Genomic DNA, 18,076 nt, shown 5'->3' with positions numbered 1-18,076 from the left:
ATGACTTTTTGTGGATGTTGGAGACATTTTTGATCATAATACAAAAGGATCAGCTCAATCAATAGTCCATGCAAAAATTTCAATTAGACTATACTATAAATGATTTGTCAATCTTCTCTTACAATTATCAGTACTTTAATTTTTTCAAAGATATTAAGTTTTGGCAGGAAATTTCAAAGAACTTTCACCACACCTATTAGCGGTGTAGTCATACCCAGCGGTCTAGCCCCATCAGACGGCTAGATTTAGTACCTCAAGTGAGTAACTCCTACAAAAATCCAAAGCACAAAAATTAATTTCTAAGACACTAAAATTGTGTAATTCATTTTTTGAAACTTGATCGTCTTAGATTAAACAAGAGCTTAAAAATGGAAAAAGAAATGACAAAAGTAACTAAATATGTAAAAAGTCCAAAAATTACACTATCAAATTTTTTTTATCTGGATAAAAATTATAGAGTTCTAAATCGCTTAGTATAACACAAGTTGGTTTTTCAGGTTAAGTGTTATTGGTTGTTGGTTTACAAAAACTTCATATTTCTGCACGTTCATGTCTCATTAAGATAAAATTAGCACGAATAAACATTTTTATAAGAATTTCAAACCTATAAATAACTTGATAGATGTACGAGTGGTCTCGGGTTTTACAGCCACAAATTCGAATCGAGATTTCTTCCGTCGGGTCACTTAAAAAAACCTACGGATCCATTTTGAGTCCCTAATAAAATATGCTATAAAATGGCTCAATTTCAGACTGATTTAGCCTAACAATTAAGCTATTGAAAGTATGTATCGTGATAGTTTAAAAGTAACTTTATATTTGAAAGAATCCCCCGGTGGTGTCAGTTCTGCACATGGAAGATGTTAGACTGGCACCCCAGTCGGGCTGGAACGGTATCACGCGGGAAAAAGGAGTGGAGTATAGGAGTTAGGTAAGCGTAGAAAGAAATTTTGTCGGCGGCAAGGGCTGAAAGCTGTTAATCAGCACTCTCTCACAAACTTTGGCTCGTTCTCCTACGCAGCTCCTATTTAGCAAACGCCCGCCGCCTTTATGTTCCCGCCCTCTGACATGATTAATTAGCAAACTAGTTTGCTGGTCTAGGAAAGTGTTTTCCAAAAAGACCTTTTTTCAACTTCAATGCAAAAGCGAAAACGCTTGCAAACGCAAACTTATCATATCTGGCTGGTGTTGATGAACCAGAGAAATGAAATGGAATAGAAAAACAGCTTCTCTGATTACCCAAAGTGTTCTGATCGTTTCTATCGAAAACGCTTTTGTTTTAACTTTGATTAGGGCGTTAGAAAAAGTTCAAGAAAAGACTAAAAAATTGGCCGGTTTCTATATGCTACACGCTTTTTTATAAGAATGGTGTTTTTTTATTTCATCATGGATTTTCTTAACTTTTTGGGGAAATCACAAAATCCTCATCACAAAGCTTTAGGAAAAGCAGATTAAATTTCTCACCTTCCTGCATTCAGACGTTTTATCTAATGATGCGGTCGTGATGCGGTTATATCATTAGAATTGCTAGAAAATTCTGAGCAACAGAAAATATAGGCATCTTTTGGTCTGAGTGAGGTTTTTCCAAAATATAAACTAAAGTTTACGCATAATTAGACTCAAACAAAACGCGCCAAGCTAATCATGCAGTTCTTTTTTATCAATAACAAAAAATATCCATTAACCGAAACAAACTCCCTTAAGGACAAAGGACCTGGTAAATGACGAGCCGTATTTTCATTGTTTTCAAAAAGCTGTTTTCCATCACTTTACACTTCTCTGGATGAATCCTGGCAACACATATTTTGAAAACGAGATTGACAATGACTTTATGCATTTCTAGAAGAGCGTACCTTAAGTGGATTAATTTTCGCGTGGACTTTAGTTCGCAAATCAAAGATCTAAAATTTTCGTGTGGAAAAAAATTCGCGAATTAGCACATTTTCACCTAATTTCTTTCATTTTCCTAAGGTTTTCTGCAAAAATGCTCATTTTATATTTTTTGGCGGGGACTAGATTTCTCGAGAATGGCCAAAATTTGCGAAAATGACAAAATTAATCAGCCAGAAATTTAATCCGCTTAGGGTTTTCAAAAACACAGTAATAAGAAAGAATGGGTGCAAATGCAAAGACTTTAATTTTAAGTCCTAATATCATAGGCAAGATTATTCAACTACAAAAATATTCGTCGGCAAAAAAATATTCATTGTTAAAAGAAGTAATCACAAAGCTTTTTTCTCGTCACTTTTTACCGACAAATCTTCTACCCATAAGTAGGACAAAAAAGCTTTTTAGCTACTTAGTACTGCATAAGTTTGGAATGTGTAAAGATGTATGGCATTTTTAATTACGTTTAGGAAAACTATGCACAGTAAACTCTTACTTATTCCAAATTCTCTTATTCGAATCCTTCTATAATTTGATAGAGAAACCCTCTGAAACTACTTTCTACAATTCGAATCTTTCTGTAATTCAGAAAAATATGAATCCTCGTTCAAGTTTGAATGAGCGAGAGTCAACTGTATGTGTTAAGTTTGACCAAACCTATTAAAAGACCTTCTAATCTAAATGCCAATACCAGTTTAATTTTAAATTTTGAGGGTTATTCTGTTAAGGCTTGATTGTCTATCTTTATATCTTTTAGATATATGGATACGATTAAACGTGTGAGATCCAAATCAAATAATGAGTTTTAAAATCATCCCTAAAATCTAAGTGGGTAGTACCATATGTGTAGAAAAAAATAGAAAAAAATGAAGGCTTGAACATACCCTTTAATCCAAAAAGGAAAAGAATTTGACCTGCTAAAATAATAATATTTTTAATAAAGTTTTTTAAACGAATTTGCAATATTCCTTTTGAAGCACCTGTTAAAAATTAATTTCTCAACTGCTCCACCCACTTAACTTTTAAAGGAAAGAGATAAAGCTTTTACAGTTGAAGTTGGTATTAAGATTTGAAGAGAAAATTATATATAGTATCTAAATATTAAATCAGCGATAAGAGAAAATGTTCCAGCCCCCTAATATTATAAGCTTTTGAATGTAGATCACGTATCACGCCAAATAAATTTTTATCGCTTAGGGGTTGGCTTTTTCCGAAATATAGAAATTACTTCATTTTTTCATTCTTCTATAAAGATATCATACATTTTTGAAGTTTTTCAAAAAAATTTAGAAAGATTTTGTAATATTTTTAAAATGAGTTTCATCTTGTGAAAGATCTTTGTCGTGAATGACTTTAAAGATCTAAGAAACAGGCTCTGAAGGGAGGGCCTCGAATATCTCCTGGAAGATGTGTCATTTTCGCAAATTTTAGTCAATTTTGCAATCTCCTGATGGTGCAGCTTGGATAACCTCTGCTCCATTAGGAAAGAGTAAATAAATCTAGTACCCAAACACGTTTTATAAGAATATACTCAAATTTGCACTTGCGGATTTAAGACAAAATGGCAAAGACGTCGGAAACATGCGAATGAGTGCAACGCTTGTTAAAAGACATTGAAATTACAATATAAACCTCTTACTCTGATAAGTTCAACATCTAAAACCGTCTATGAATTGGCTGAAAAACAAAGAATATACTACCAGTATCAGCATCATAAAATTTGACGAATGAACCTAGCAATGCCACTCGAGGGCAATTTAAGGGCATTTTTAGAGCATTGTTACCTCTAAAGTCAACTTTCAAAAAACACCATTTTTGGTTGAGTTGTACATTACATGACAAATTTAAGTTGGGGTTTGGGTTTTAATCTAGGGATACTGTAAGGAATATTTTAGGATGATATTTTTATCAAAATGTCAAGGTTATTCATGATCAAATTAAAATAAAAAATATAAAATTTGGCAGGAAATTTCAAAGAACGTTCACCAGAGGAACCTCTGGTAGAGGCTCGTGGCGATTTAAAAAAGTTTGGATTCATCCATCTTAAGCAGAGGGTCCTTTCGAGTCAACTCCTCGATGGATACACGGGTTCAACTTATATAGAAGGCCTAAAGTTTTTGTTTTGAAAGCATTTGGCCCCTGTCTCACAGCCCCGGCGGAATCTTTACCACAGATAGGATGAAAATTTCTATCAAACTCCAGAATTGGGATAGAAATTTTTCTATTGTTCCCATTTTATAAAATCCAGTAGAGATGATTTAGCGCGTAGTTTTTCCATTTCATTTCGAATGGTAATGGAATAAAAGTCACTTTCCCAGTGGGGCTGAAATTGTAGGTTATTTTTCCCACTTGGACGAAACTTTGGGCCAATATCCCAGTGGGGTCTGTGACACAAGGGTAAGATTTTCTGCATTGTAAGGAAGTGATTTTAAGAACAATTGATGGGCGGTATATGAATATACCTCCAGTTTTCAAGTTTCCATCAGGGATTCAAACTTTATTTTGTATTGGTTGATAAACCTTCCTTTCCATGTCGAGAGCTCAGGCCCGGTGGAAGCGGGGAGACTTCAGAGGCTTCAATTTTTTTCTCAAATTCCTAGCGAATTTTATCTCATTTTGAGCCGTCAGCCTCCCCACTTTTATGGTTGTTCCGCCGGGCCTGGAGCTAGTTTCAATTTCATAATTACTTTAAATCAGTTTTATAGTGTAAAAGCATGTGTAATGATGAAGTTTCAGACGTTTCAGACATGTCTAGACGCTAGGTCATCCGTCTTTTGTCTATTTTTCTCTCTTTCATGATTTCAAGCTCTTTATATTAAAAAAAGGTATATATAATCCAATTACATACTGATAATACCTCACCGAGCATGAATAAGCATGCTGTGAATAAAAGTAGCGAATTCAAGTAACTTGCAAAGAAAATTAGTCTGCTCATTTTTACCTTTTTTAATTTACAATGAAAGTGCTTGTGTAAGTCAACTCAACTACAGTAAACTCTATCTAATTCGATTTTCAAGGGGAATAGGATTTTCATCCAATAAGTGGTTGTATCAAATAGTAGAGCGTCATTTATGTGGGTTTCTTGTTGACGATGACTTTCAATATTATCGAATAATGGAGCGTATCGAATAGCAGAACGTCGAATTAGAGAGCGTTAACGTACAATAAACTTTCGCTTATTCGAACTTCTATTATTAGAATATTCCTATAATGCGAACTTGTTTCCAGTCCCCGTCAAGGAGAAACCCTCTTAAATACTTTCTATAATCCGAATCTCTCTGTAATTCGAACAAATAAGATTCCACGCTTGAGTTCGAATTAGCAAGAGTCGACTGTATACGATCTTTATGCTAACGCGCCAAAACCCCACTCCGCATGCCTCATCATCTATTGACTTTCAATCAGCAGTTTTAAACAAAAGAAAGAGCAATTTTCTCGCGCTATAAACGTGCCGTACAAGTACAAATTCATGATATTCTTGACGTGATGTTTTCTACGGAAAGACCCCGGTTTTTGCCAGTAGTGGCAAATTTTAAACTCTTGTCTAGTTTAAATTTTCCACTACTGGCTAAAACCGGGGTATTTCCGTAGAAAACATTACGTCATGAATATCAAGAATTTTGAGAAATCCCTTTTGTTATTTCAGCTTTGTCAGCATAAGACAAACATCTCATTTCTATACACCTTTTGTTTTATAAGAACAAAGTATATAGGAACATAAGGCTTCGTTGGCCAAAATATTAAGAACAAGTTGAGAATATTTTAACGCTTCTGAAACTCAAAGGAAACTTTGAGTTAGTTACTTTTTCTTAGGAAAAGTGTGTGTATATTATCATTAAAAAAATAACTTTAGAAGTTTTTGTCATCAGAGTGAGTAATTTTAATTATGTTAAAATCGAGATGTGTAGGGCGTATACCATTTGTAAAAAAAATGGGAGGGATACAGTACTCGAGTAGCTGAATGAAGCATTTTTTATAAGAACATAAGGCTTCGATGGCAAAAATGTTGTGAACAAGTTAAGAACATTTTAAGGCTTATGGGACCCATTAAACATCTTTTTTCTTAGGAAAATGGACAAAAATACTCTCAAAATGGTGAAAATAACATTAATTTTAGGTTTAAAACTAAAAAAATTAAGAACATACAAAGGCTTCAAAAATTTTGGATGTTCTTATAAAAAACGTGTATTAGATAACAATTGACCATTAAGTTACAGTAGAGTCTCTTTTAACTCGAACCTCTAAAACTTAAATGTCTCCTTAACTCGACCAATTTTTCTTATCCCTTCAGGTAACAAAACCTTGCTCCATAATCTGAAATTTCCTTAACTCAAACAAATTTGTGTTCCCCGTGCAGGTTCGAGTTATAGAGACTCAACTGAATGAGCTTATCTAGAATTGAAGAGCAGACATTTCAAGAAGCACACATTAAACATTTATCAAGAGCGAGGCCAAAGAAAAGATTAGACTTTCTGGCACCAGAGCGGTTCTTTATTTTCTAGTTCTATCACTTTCCTCTCAGACATAAAGACCTGATTACGTAAAGTTTTAAACCACACCCTAAAAGATATCATTTTTTAAGCAGCTTTATCAGAATTGGTGTCGCCCGGCTCAAACTACATCAAAATAACATTAATACAGCCGATGTTTTAGTGTTTTGATATTGATGCTAGGGAAGGGGTTCCAAAATTTTGTGATCAGAGATGCATTTTATACGCCATTTTACTCTTTAGCACTCCCCTGAAAAATTAACCCCATGCCCTTACAACCAGTTTACCGACAAAAAGGCAACACTGTATAGCGTCTAGCTTTTATAATTTAGACAAAAAAATGCAAACAAATTATACTTTTATGGATATATCTGGCTAATCAACAAAAAACATTAAATTTAAAATAAACAAGAAACCATTTTTTTCTGGACGTATTCTGGATCTGACGACCTTAAAAAATAATTTTTCGAAATATTCAACTTGCTTAATTTTGCAAAAAAAATCATGAAAGTCTGTCGAGTGTCACTCAAAAAATGAAGGAAATTCGTGTTACCCCGGTTTTCGACTGTTCCAACGATTCTATAGGCTGCTGGTATCCACTAACGGATTCGTGCTCATTAAACAGACCAATACTAAGTGGGGTTTTGTAGAGGCCTGTGATTTAGACTAACGATTCTAAAGAACTCCGGGTTAAAAAATGGTTTGGTTTCTTTGGAAATCAAACGATGCAAAGTTTGGAAAACATCACCGTAAAATACCTGAAGTAAATAAATACAGGAGACTCTCGGTTATTCGAAGCTCCAAGGGGGGTAAGAATTTACTTCGAATACATTCTTTTTTTATAAGCATACGGGAAAATTGGGTCGAGGCTCAGTATACTTAACAAAATCTCATTTTCAGTCTTAATTTAGGCTTATTTGTATGCTTAAACTTCGTTTTGTTGATTTTCTTTGAGTCCATGGAAATTTCGAATTTTTAAGTCGTTCATCGAATCGGCCAAAACATTTACAGTTTTTTGTAATATGGCGCTGCAAGCCAAAATCTTTGGTCTAAGAAAGCTAAAACAGCTTTAAAAGTAACCCTAGAAAGGTCAGCGTTTTAAAAAAGCACTTAAGTTTTTTTGCATTTCAGCTTGGAAGCATGCTTAGCATTATGCTTATTTTTCACCGAGTTTGAGCCTAAGTATGCTTATAAACGTTATGCTTACAAAAAAAGGAGTGTAACGGGGAATTCGAATAATTGAAAAATTCGTTCCCCCCCCCCAGATTCTCAACCTTAATTGGAGGGACTTTTCTGAAGTAAATGAGGCATTGCAGTTCAGTTGATTGTAATAAACATAAAGAATTGAATAGCGATATATAGCCATGAATATTGAAACCTGAAAATCAATGTTTTAACAGGTTCTCACTCACTACACCAAATAAGAAAAGTAACGAACGAACGAACGAACGAACGAACGAACGAACGAACGAACGAACGAACGAACGAACGAACGAACGACGAAACGAACGAAAACGAAACGAACGAACGAACGAACGAACGAAGAACGAACGAACGAACGAACGAACGAAGAACGAACGAACGAACGAACGAACGAACGAACGAACGAAAACGAACGAACGAACGAACGAACGAACGAACGAACGAACGAACGAACGAACGAACGAACGAACGAACGAACGAACGAACGAACGAACGAACGAACGACCGAACGAACGAACACGGAACGAACGAACGAAACGAACGAACGAACGAACGAACGAACGAACGAACGAACGAACGAACGAACGAACGAATTTTGCCGGGCTAAATACCCAAAATTCTTTCCTAATAAGGTAACTTCAATTAAGGGTCAAAATGTATGTTACACCTAAAGTCTTGAGCTTTTTTGAGGTTGTCTCTTGAAACAGCTAAAGCCTTTATTTGAGTCACCCAGTTTGACTTGCATTTTCTATATGCCAAAATTACGCTCTTGATGAGCTGATTTGTAAAACAAAATTAATTGAAAATTTCCATATTATTTTCTTATTTTTCAAAATTTACAACATTGACATCCTCGATCAAGGCCTTAAGGTTATTCCTGAAAATTTCAATTATATCTGACAAAACTCTAAATTATTTACCACAATTTTCCACATACGTGGTTACGAGAAATTATTTCAAAATTATATCACAAGTCCTTTCATTCGCAATCAGGGGGGGGGGGTACAGAGACAGGGTACTAACCCATAGGATACTAACTTGATTTTTCACTCAATTTCTTTTTAGTACCACCCACCCATATTTAGTACCGGGCACTACTTCATTTTTGCTGTAAAAAAATAGAGACACCACCCCCTAAAATTTTATATTTTACAGATTAGACCAAAAGAGAGGGTACTATGTTAGTTTTTCTGACTGAGATGGACAGATAATTCAAAAAAAACTATCATTGATTAAGTCCGAGGATTTTGTCCATTGATTTTAATAACACACTTCTTGACCATTTCGGAAGTTTTGTCTTCACAAAAATCAAAAAATTTCTCAAAAAGAGTAAAAAAAAGTTTCTCAATTAAAAAAAATTTCAATTCAAAAAAATAATATTTGAAAAAAGTCAAAATATTACAAAAGACTACTTTTTTTATTGAAAAAGGAGCAAAACTCTGTGAAAAAGTACCCAAATAGTACCCTGTACTTGCTAGAAGAGTGAAAAATACACACCCCCATCCCTAAAGTAGTACCGGGTACTAACTTTTTTGAAATGCAAAAATAGACACCACCACCCGGCTATGGGTTAGTTACCCTGCCTTTGTACCCCCCCTGTCGCAGTAGAAAAAAACGATATGGGGTCTAAGGGGGTTTAAAATTTACGAAGGAGAGTCTTCATTTCCATAAAAGGAGTATGGCTAAAAAAAACACTCCCCGCTCTCTCCGTCATTGATTTAGAGCGCCTTATTAGATCCGCCACTGACAAATAATCTAAATCAATAGACCTTTTCATAAATTACGTCACGAACATCACTTGCCTCGCATACAAACAATTATCATGGTGATTATGTCTCTTGAGACATTAAATAATCTTTTTTATGAATAGGAAGTAGTTTTAATAAAATTCGCTTGGAGTTAATCACCATGGCAATAATTTCAAAACGAGGCAAGTGATGTTCGTGACGTAATTTATGAAAATTATATCTCCTGATGAAAATGAATAGCGCACCGCGCTGAGTCTAAAAATAGATTTTATTTTTGACATAATTACTTTCGATGTGTTTGTACGAGTTGCAGTCCTATCAACCTTTGCGTTAATTTCTTTTGCACGTCAATTGCATCATTTGACAAAAGATATAAAACAACTTGCACGTATTTTCAATTGAGCCGCATTGAATTGTGGGATTGCAACTCGTACAAATGTCAAAAAAAGTGTAAAGTAATAATTATGACGCATGCGTTGCGGAGCGCTATTCTTGATATGCGTAAGTCATCTTTCTAGCGGAAACACCCTAAAAAAGCCTTGACCTCTCTCTGTTACTAAAAAGAGAAACACAGAGGTAAAAAACCGGTTTTTTTGGGTGCTTCCGTTAAAAAATATGAAGTCATCTTGACTTAAGCATATCAAGAATTCATTTTTCAGTAAATGCCCTGCTTCAATATCGCCCATACAGTCTCGGAACAATCAAACCCACAAGACTTAAAATTTTGAGAAATTGAAAAGAATTAATAAGCAGTGCAATAGACCTTTTCATAACATCATAACATCACTTGCCTCGTTTTGAAATTATTGCCATGTTGATTAACTCACACTTTCTATGCATAAAAATATCATTTAATGTCTCAAAGGACATAATCACCATGGTAATTGTGTCACTAGGGGGGCAGGAGGCATGCCCCCCCCCAATATTTTACAAAGTAATGTTTTTTACTTTAAAAAAGCTTATATATACCGTTTAGAGGGGTGAAATAAGGATGAAAAGTTGAAAATTTTCTTCGTCGCCCAACCATGGGTGGCGGCATATTTTTTTGGCCCCCCTCAATTCGATTAGCATGCCGGGGGCCATGAAGTGATGTTCGAGACGTAATGTATGAAAAGCTCTCTTAAAAAGCAGTACAATCAGATTGAAAATTCAAATCAATAAGATTTAAAGAACTTAACTTATGTAACAATCAACGTCAAGAATCGAGCCCGGACTTTGACCGGAATTTAAATTTACCGACCGCCCGATATGAATAGAGGGTGAAAAAAGCGTACGTGTTTCTCACTCTGACAAGAAGTAGAAACATGAGAATGTGAGCTTTTAAATAATAAGTAATTCAAGTCAACAATGAAAGAATTTATCTGGAAAAGACTTTTCAAAGATGATTGTGCAATGAGGTCAACAATTTGAGTTTCAATAGAACCTTACTTATATCACTATTCAAAAATACACCTTTTTTATAAGAACATCCAAAATTTTTGAAGCCTGCAAATGTTCTTTTCGGATTTCAAGCCTAAAAATGTTCTTAACATGTTCTTATTTTCAACATATTTAGAGTATTTTTGTCCATTTTCCTGAGAAAACAGGTGTTTTAGAGCCCACGAAGCCTTAAAATGTTTTTAACTTGTTCTTAAGATTTTGACGACCGAAGTCTTATATTCTTAGATAGTTTTTTCTTATAAAAAACATGTGTAAACATTAAAAATGGTCTTAAAAAAACCTTTTAGCACTTATTGAATTGACAGCTCAGACAGATATTTATTGCTTTCTTATTGGTTAAATAAGATTATGTATTGTTTTATATTCAGAAACGACCCACAAAAGCGAAAGAGATTCACGCTTGTTCCCATACCTCTCAGTTAGAAGGGAAGTGATTGGCTTCGAGATTACCAAGATCGATTAATGTTAAATTGACCTCGCAGTTACAGATAATAATTAACTTAAAGGTTTTATTTTTACATAAGGGTTCCCGTTTCATATTAGGCACATGTTTTATACCAGGACAGTGGATGCCTATTGTTTGATTGTGCTGATATAAGCAAAAAATGTTTTTCTTTTCCTCTTTCTGACCAATCTTACTCCACATCTGTGTCAATCCAATGTGAAAAAGCTTGTTCATTAAAATTGATGAGTAAGCAAACGATATCACTCTTATTAAAAAACAAAACCTTTAATCTAAACTTGATCAGCTCAACCCTGAGTAACTAAGTCGTTTGCAATCACAGTCAGAGGCGACCTAAAGGCTCTTCTTTTGATAGCTATCTACCCTTGGTCCGGTCCTTGTATCTGCTGAGCTGCTGAATACCTAGCAAAGAGGCCATCAAGTACCATTTTTATGCTAAGTACGAAGGCTGACCCGGCCGGTATTTGAACCAACAGCTTTGCGCACCGTAGCCGAATGCTCTACCTTTGCCCTACTGTCGCCTGAGCCAAATCCTTTTTTAATATAAATTACATTTAATAAAAGTGTATACCTTTGCAATCTTCCACTTGTCTCAATTTCTACACTTGAATGTATTTTGATCAAACAGCCAAACGCTCCTTCCATGGGTGCATCTGTAGATATAACATATTTTTGTCACTTATAATAATCTGAGCAAACGGCCCGGAAGATAAATTGATTCTGTAAATCTTACCCAGCTGACACAAAACGTTATTACAACGTTCAGCTAACGTTATCTGGACGTTGTAAACATTAGATGAACGTTGAAACGACGTTGTGTGCTAGCTGGGTAAGCCCTTGAGAAAAAAGTAGACATTTAGAGTATTTTAGGCATAAGCATTTTCAAGGCTAAACCAAAATTTATTAGTTCTTATAATAAAAAGAATTTGAATCTCCAACGTTTTGTTTCAGTGTATAAATACTACTCTTTCAAGCACTTGAAAATTCAAGTAAAAGCAATTTTCAATTTGATGAATCCTTTTAATGTATTACTTAAAAACAGTTATGTATTCAGACTTTCAAATATTGCAACATCTTTTTAAACGTTTAAAGGCGCATATCTGATTTCCAGACGAAATAAGATTGAGAGCAAAAAGAAAGGTCAAAGTAGATAAGTGACAGATATTCCAAAAAGGTAATTTGATCTTTTTTAAGTCTGTTTTTATTTCCCGTGGATTTGACACTGTATGTCAAAATGATCACGATAAAAATACATACAAAGAAAGAATGATTGTATTTTTCTACACCCCTTTTATAACAGTATCAAATCACATGGAGTGCCCCACCTTTAAGACTGTCTATTAGAAGTGGATGACATGAAATATCCAGCTAAAATCCCGCACCTAATCACCAGAATTGACAAGGTGCTAGGGTTTGAGAATGGCGGGTTTGGCTGACAAGACCACAAAAAAACTATCCTTACTGGCGGCATAATACCCATTAGCTATTTCATAGTGTCCTCCAGGGTTTGTCCTCCCCATCAAATTCTTGATTTTTTTAAATCTCCCTCCTCTTTTTTTCCCCTTATGACTTTTCATTTTTTTAGTCCCCCCCCTCTTTTTTGCTCCCCCCCCAGAAAATTCTGAAAATATCAGTTCCCCCAGAAAATTCTGAAAATATCAGTTCCCCCATACACCCATATAAATTTCTCAAATTTCAACCTGACACAAACGTAAAGTTTTGCTGCAAAAGGAATACTATACAGATAGAACAAAAATGGGTTAATGTAAACAAACATGCTTAGAAAAGCAGACTTAAAACAACAATGAAATGAAAAATTAAAATCCTTCACACTTCCCCCCACCCAATTTGCCAACTATCGATGTCTCCCCCCCCCCTTTACTATTAAAATTTTCATTCCCCCCCCCTCACCCATCCAAAATTGGAAAATTTGTTCCCTCACTCATCCAAAATTGGAAAATTGGTTCCCCCCCCCCTTTATAAAGAAGGGGGGGGACACTATGTATTTTTGCCTATCAAAAATAGAAACCACATGCTAGAAACCATAATGCTTTGACCATGGGATAAAATTAATTTTAGTTATTTCTCAACTGATTATACCATTTTACTCTAAGGTCCCCAATAGTAGGGTCCAAATAGAAGACGGGTTCGAAATTCTTTCAAAATCTAATAAACGGGGGGAGGGGCAGACCTCAGTATAATATTAAAATTTTACCATAAAAATACCTTGAGAATATCTGTCTCGCATTTTCAACCAAAATAAAATTGATTTCGCTTGCATTATTTTGGAATATATAGAGATCAAGCCTGAAAAAATAAAAAAATCAGTTTAATGTGGGTGAAGTTCATGGTACATGCTTGGAATAGATTTTTTAATCTCTATGTATGTAAATTGATAACATTTTACCTCTGATATAAAACATTTAAGTTAATGAGTTGATCTTGAGGACAAAACAATTTTACGGTATGTTTTAATCCTTCTCCAGCAAAATAATTCAAAAATCAGGAGGAAACAAAAATTGTTAGTATTCCCTCTACTAATGGACATCATCCTAATTTGGAAGATTTGACTACACTCATTTTCTTTTATAAGCATACGGTAAATTTCGGCTGAAGCTCACTATGCTTAAGTAAAGCTCAATTTTGAGCCTCGACTTATACTTAACCCTATGCTTGGTAAAAAAATTATGAGGGAGGGGGGGTAAATTTTCCGCATTTTCCCCTCTCTTTAATCTTGAGAGAAATGAAGACATTCTATTGTTTTCGAATGTTTACCATATGATTTCGAATCTTTATAGTGTTGTGTTCATGTTTCAAAAACAGACTGCTGCACCTCTCTTTTGACTTGGTGCTGTTTGATATTATATAGGGTTTATGATTTCTTTGGCTGAGCCTCAAGGTATGCTTAGCATATGCTTAACTTTTCTAGAAAATTGAGCTTCAGTATGCTTATAAACGTTATGCTTATAAAAATGATAAGGAGTGTAATCTCCTAAGGAGACGTCATGTTACTAAAATAGCAATCACAGCAAATATCTTCATCTAGTGTTATAATACAAACAACTTGAAAAACCTAATAAGAATCGACTCAGGTGGTCACTTTAATTGTCAAATATTTTCCATACTAATTGGCTTTTCTAAAAGTAAAGAGAATTGGGATTCTCTGCGAAAAAGCTCTAAAAAAACCTTAAGAGTTTTAAAACCAAGTAAAATTAGCCTACATTAAAAACTGGCTGTGATGGAAGTGGTCAGTTATCATATAAGACATCAATTATCTACCAACCACCCTTGAAAATCAGCAACTAGATAAACCTTGGATTAATTTTCACGTTGATATCTATTTGCAAATTGAGAATCTAAAAATTTCGCATAAAGTTCGCGAATCGTCCTTTTTCAAATTTCTTTCATTTTCCTAAGATTTATGGCCAAAATTCGGATTTTAATATTTTCACGAGGGCAAAAATTAATCCACGCACAAATTTTAATCCTCTTAAGGTACATTTCTTCTATTCTTTCATTTTCAGAAACAATACACAAATTAAAATAAAGGTATAATTATAATCTAAAATTACCTATGGGAAGAGATTTCTGCTGGAATTTAATTTGGCAGTTGGCAAAAAAGTATTATCAGAGGGAATTTAACTTAGCAGATGGCTTGAAAACGAAAGAAGGAACCCTATCAAATATGAAAAGCCCTGTTTTATGGCCTGAAATATTTGGGGAATGAATACAACAATTTAATTTTGGCAGGAATTCAATTTGGCAGATGGCTTGAAAGAGTAAATTTTGCAGGAACTTAATTTGACAGATTTTGGCTAAATACCGGGTGGTCCAGAAAAAACATGTCGAAACTTGTAACGTAGATATCTCGAGAAGTAATTGTCAAAAATCACTCAAATTTTCTACATTTATTCTTTAACATATGTAGAGTGTAAATCCAAATTATCTTTTTACGAACATCGTTTTATTTCTTTTTATGGGTTCTAGAAGTTCCCTAATCATTTTTAAGTTGTATGAGAATTGACGTAAAAACAGAGAGGCTTTCAAAATTAGTTTGAGTTGCCTTGCGAATCTGTTCTTTCCAAGAGTCCTGTCAGTTCTGGTCTATTTTTGGAATAACATTGTAAAGTCTTCTTTTTTTAAAAAAGATGCCATTCCATTGGGCTTTAACGTTTATCAGTAGCTCTGCTGACATCGATAGTATCGGAGTCTCTGCCAAATCCGCCAAATGTTCTTCCCTCAAGGTACAATCAGCACCAAAATATATTTACAATTTTGGTGTTTAAAATTTTTTCAGAATTTAAAGCTCAGGCAAGAACAGCAATTTCATGCTTTCTTCCATAGGATTATTCGATCCGAACGGGTTAAATGGCTTCCAGGCTTAAATATTCTCAGCCATATTGGAACATGTTTGAGTTTTTAAATCCTGAGATCCTAAAGGTCTTAAGTCTTATTAAGTCTGATGTTAAAACTCAGAGTTAAAACTCTTCTTTCCAACCATACTTTAAAACACTTAAAAATCACTTGCAGTTTTTAAGTTTTTAGGGAATTCCCCTTTTGTGCCAAATATTATGTTGGTGATTGTAACTGCTGCTATAGTCACTGTACATACCCCTTAAACAAGCATTTACAAATTGAATTTATCGACTGGTTACAGTATTTACAGTTACAAGTGTTAAGGAGGAGGGTGGGTGGCTGATCTTTAAACTCATTCAAATAAGGAGACCTGCATGCTGATATTAAAATGGTAGAGCCGGAACATAACAAATTTTTTTAATGCAATCTTTTTTTTTAATTCTAAAACATCTATTGACAGAAATTCTTTTTATGACTGTCATTTCCAGGAAAGATAAATCAAATTGCAAAAATGCAAAATGTTGAATTAATTTAAAAAACTCAACAACTCCAGCATCAAAACAAGGATTAGAAAATAATAAGTAAACACTTTTAGTAATTATGCTGTCATGTGTTATTGTTATGATGCTGAAGTTGATTTTTTTCTTGACTTTGTTTGATTGCTTTTTGATTGTCATTGTCTATCATTATGCTCTTGTCTAATTTCAGTGTCAATTTTATGAACCAGTGTTTTTAATAAAAAAACTATGAAGACAAGTGTCCTACTATTTTAGAGTTACAGACAAAAATATGAAATTCAAAAAGTATATAAAGATACAGCCAATTCAATTGACTTCAAAATATGCCAATTTTGCCCTGTTTGCCAATTATTTTGCATTCGATTGACAAAAATTTGGCAAATGTGGCAAAATTTGAGTGCCATAAATGCCAAAAAAAAAAGATGTGGTGAATCTGGCATTCTTGGCATTTTTGGAACTTACCTCCATACTTCTCCATACAAAACACTGTTCCCACGAGACCTGTGTTCTTTTCGGCTCCAATTTTGCCACTTTTGCCAAAGTTTTTGAAAAATAGAAGACCTTCCAATGCTAAAGCAAAACAATGCCGATCGGCAATTTGATTGGTTAAAAAATCGTTCGCTTTACAAACGCCGACAGAAAACTGCTGACTAAGCATCACAAAACGGAAATCATAATGGCAGAGTAGCGATGTACAAATTTGCCATGAAGCTGTGATCTTTTGACATTGAAATTGTGGATTTGGCAAAGTTGGTGAGTATGGCAAATTTGGAAGTCAATCGAAAGGGCTGATACTAGCACTGGCAGTAGCACTAGCAAAAGGTATATTCAGAAGACTTTTTTAAAATACCTTTTCTGAGGGGGGGGCACTTACCTTGACGGCTGTGTGGGGCGTGCCGTTGGATTTTGAAAAGTTGACCCTGTCAGATGTGAAAGTTTCGTTAATTTGGGACCCTGTCGGAATAAAAAATCGATCTTATTTCCACCCTGAAAATTGTCCAAAATAGCCAAAAGTTGACCCTGTCAAATACAAATTTTGAAAATTAGTAAATTTGAGACCCTGTCAGATATCTTCAGAGCCTAAAGAGTGGGGGGCAAACAGGACTTGTTAAAACAGATATACTAACCTCTTTTTACCCTAATTACCGTAGATTCGTCTATTATCAACTTGCCTCCTTTAATCTCGACACCAGGTCTGCAAAATAGTCAAAACAAACCTTCAATTGGTGTGACGTGTTTTTTCGACGTATTTCCTAACGTCAAAATCAGTTTTTGGCCGATATCTTGAGATTGGCTTAATTTAAATTTTCGGCCCAGCACTTTCCAAAATCCTCTTATTAATTCCCTTCTTTTGAGCTATTTACGAGAGTTAAGGAACAATGGGAAGCGGTGGAAAAATCGGGAAATAGGTTTAGGACTTTCCTTAACTCACCTGAGAAATGGAAACCTGAAAATCTTTACGACCAACCGACTCACTTTTTAGACCCAACGAGGCCACGCGAAATGAAGATATTTGTGATTGCCGCCTTATTTTCAGTGGGAACAAAAATTGGAGGAAAATTTTCCACCAGGGACGATATTTTGGCCAATTTTTCAGTGGGAAGGATGAATCTTAGTGGGGTTGTGAAAAGAAAGGGGCGAATGTCTACTTAAAGTTTTTCCTGACCTTTTCTGGCTTTTTTTCTGCTCTCAATGAGAGGGGATTGATGGCATATAAATCAGGATATCAAAGAATAAATAGTTAAGAAAATTTTTTTGTGATCAAAGAATGAAATACAAACCTGTGCAGTGTAGTGTAGTTCTGTGGATGGCTGTGACCGGATTGCATGCTGTCGAGCCATGTGCAATTTAGATTTTCCCGCGCTCAAATTTTTTTTGTCGGGAAATTCCCGCGCTACTTTTTCGGAATTATATCAGAAATCGGAGATAAATCGGAAATTTTGTGTAGAACGAAGAGTGAGTTAGAAAAAG

At 34.7% G+C, this 18,076-nt stretch overlaps 1 protein-coding gene across 2 annotated transcripts in view; it reads right to left on the bottom strand.

Annotated features, from left to right (window-relative positions):
- LOC136810236 (uncharacterized) overlaps positions 1-17,920 on the bottom strand; it is an 80,654-nt gene extending 62,734 nt beyond the window's left edge. The window contains exons 1-3 of one of the 2 annotated variants that reach the window (XM_067066809.1): positions 17,887-17,920; positions 13,458-13,538; positions 11,803-11,884 (exon numbers count right to left, since the gene is read on the bottom strand). The gene's annotated coding sequence lies outside the window, so the exon portion shown is untranslated. Of the gene's footprint in view, positions 1-11,802; positions 11,885-13,457; positions 13,539-17,886 lie in introns of those variants that run through there. The other variant, XM_067066804.1, reaches the window with a different exon arrangement.
- Between the last annotated feature and the right edge of the window lie 156 nt (positions 17,921-18,076).

The sequence above is a fragment of the Clytia hemisphaerica genome, unplaced genomic scaffold, assembly GCF_902728285.1.
Source record: "Clytia hemisphaerica strain Z4C2 unplaced genomic scaffold, Clytia hemisphaerica genome assembly, whole genome shotgun sequence".
Classification (NCBI taxonomy): Eukaryota; Metazoa; Cnidaria; class Hydrozoa; order Leptothecata; family Clytiidae; genus Clytia; species Clytia hemisphaerica.
The sequence above is the reverse complement of the archived record's forward strand: the minus strand, read 5'-3'. Positions and strand labels throughout refer to the sequence as shown.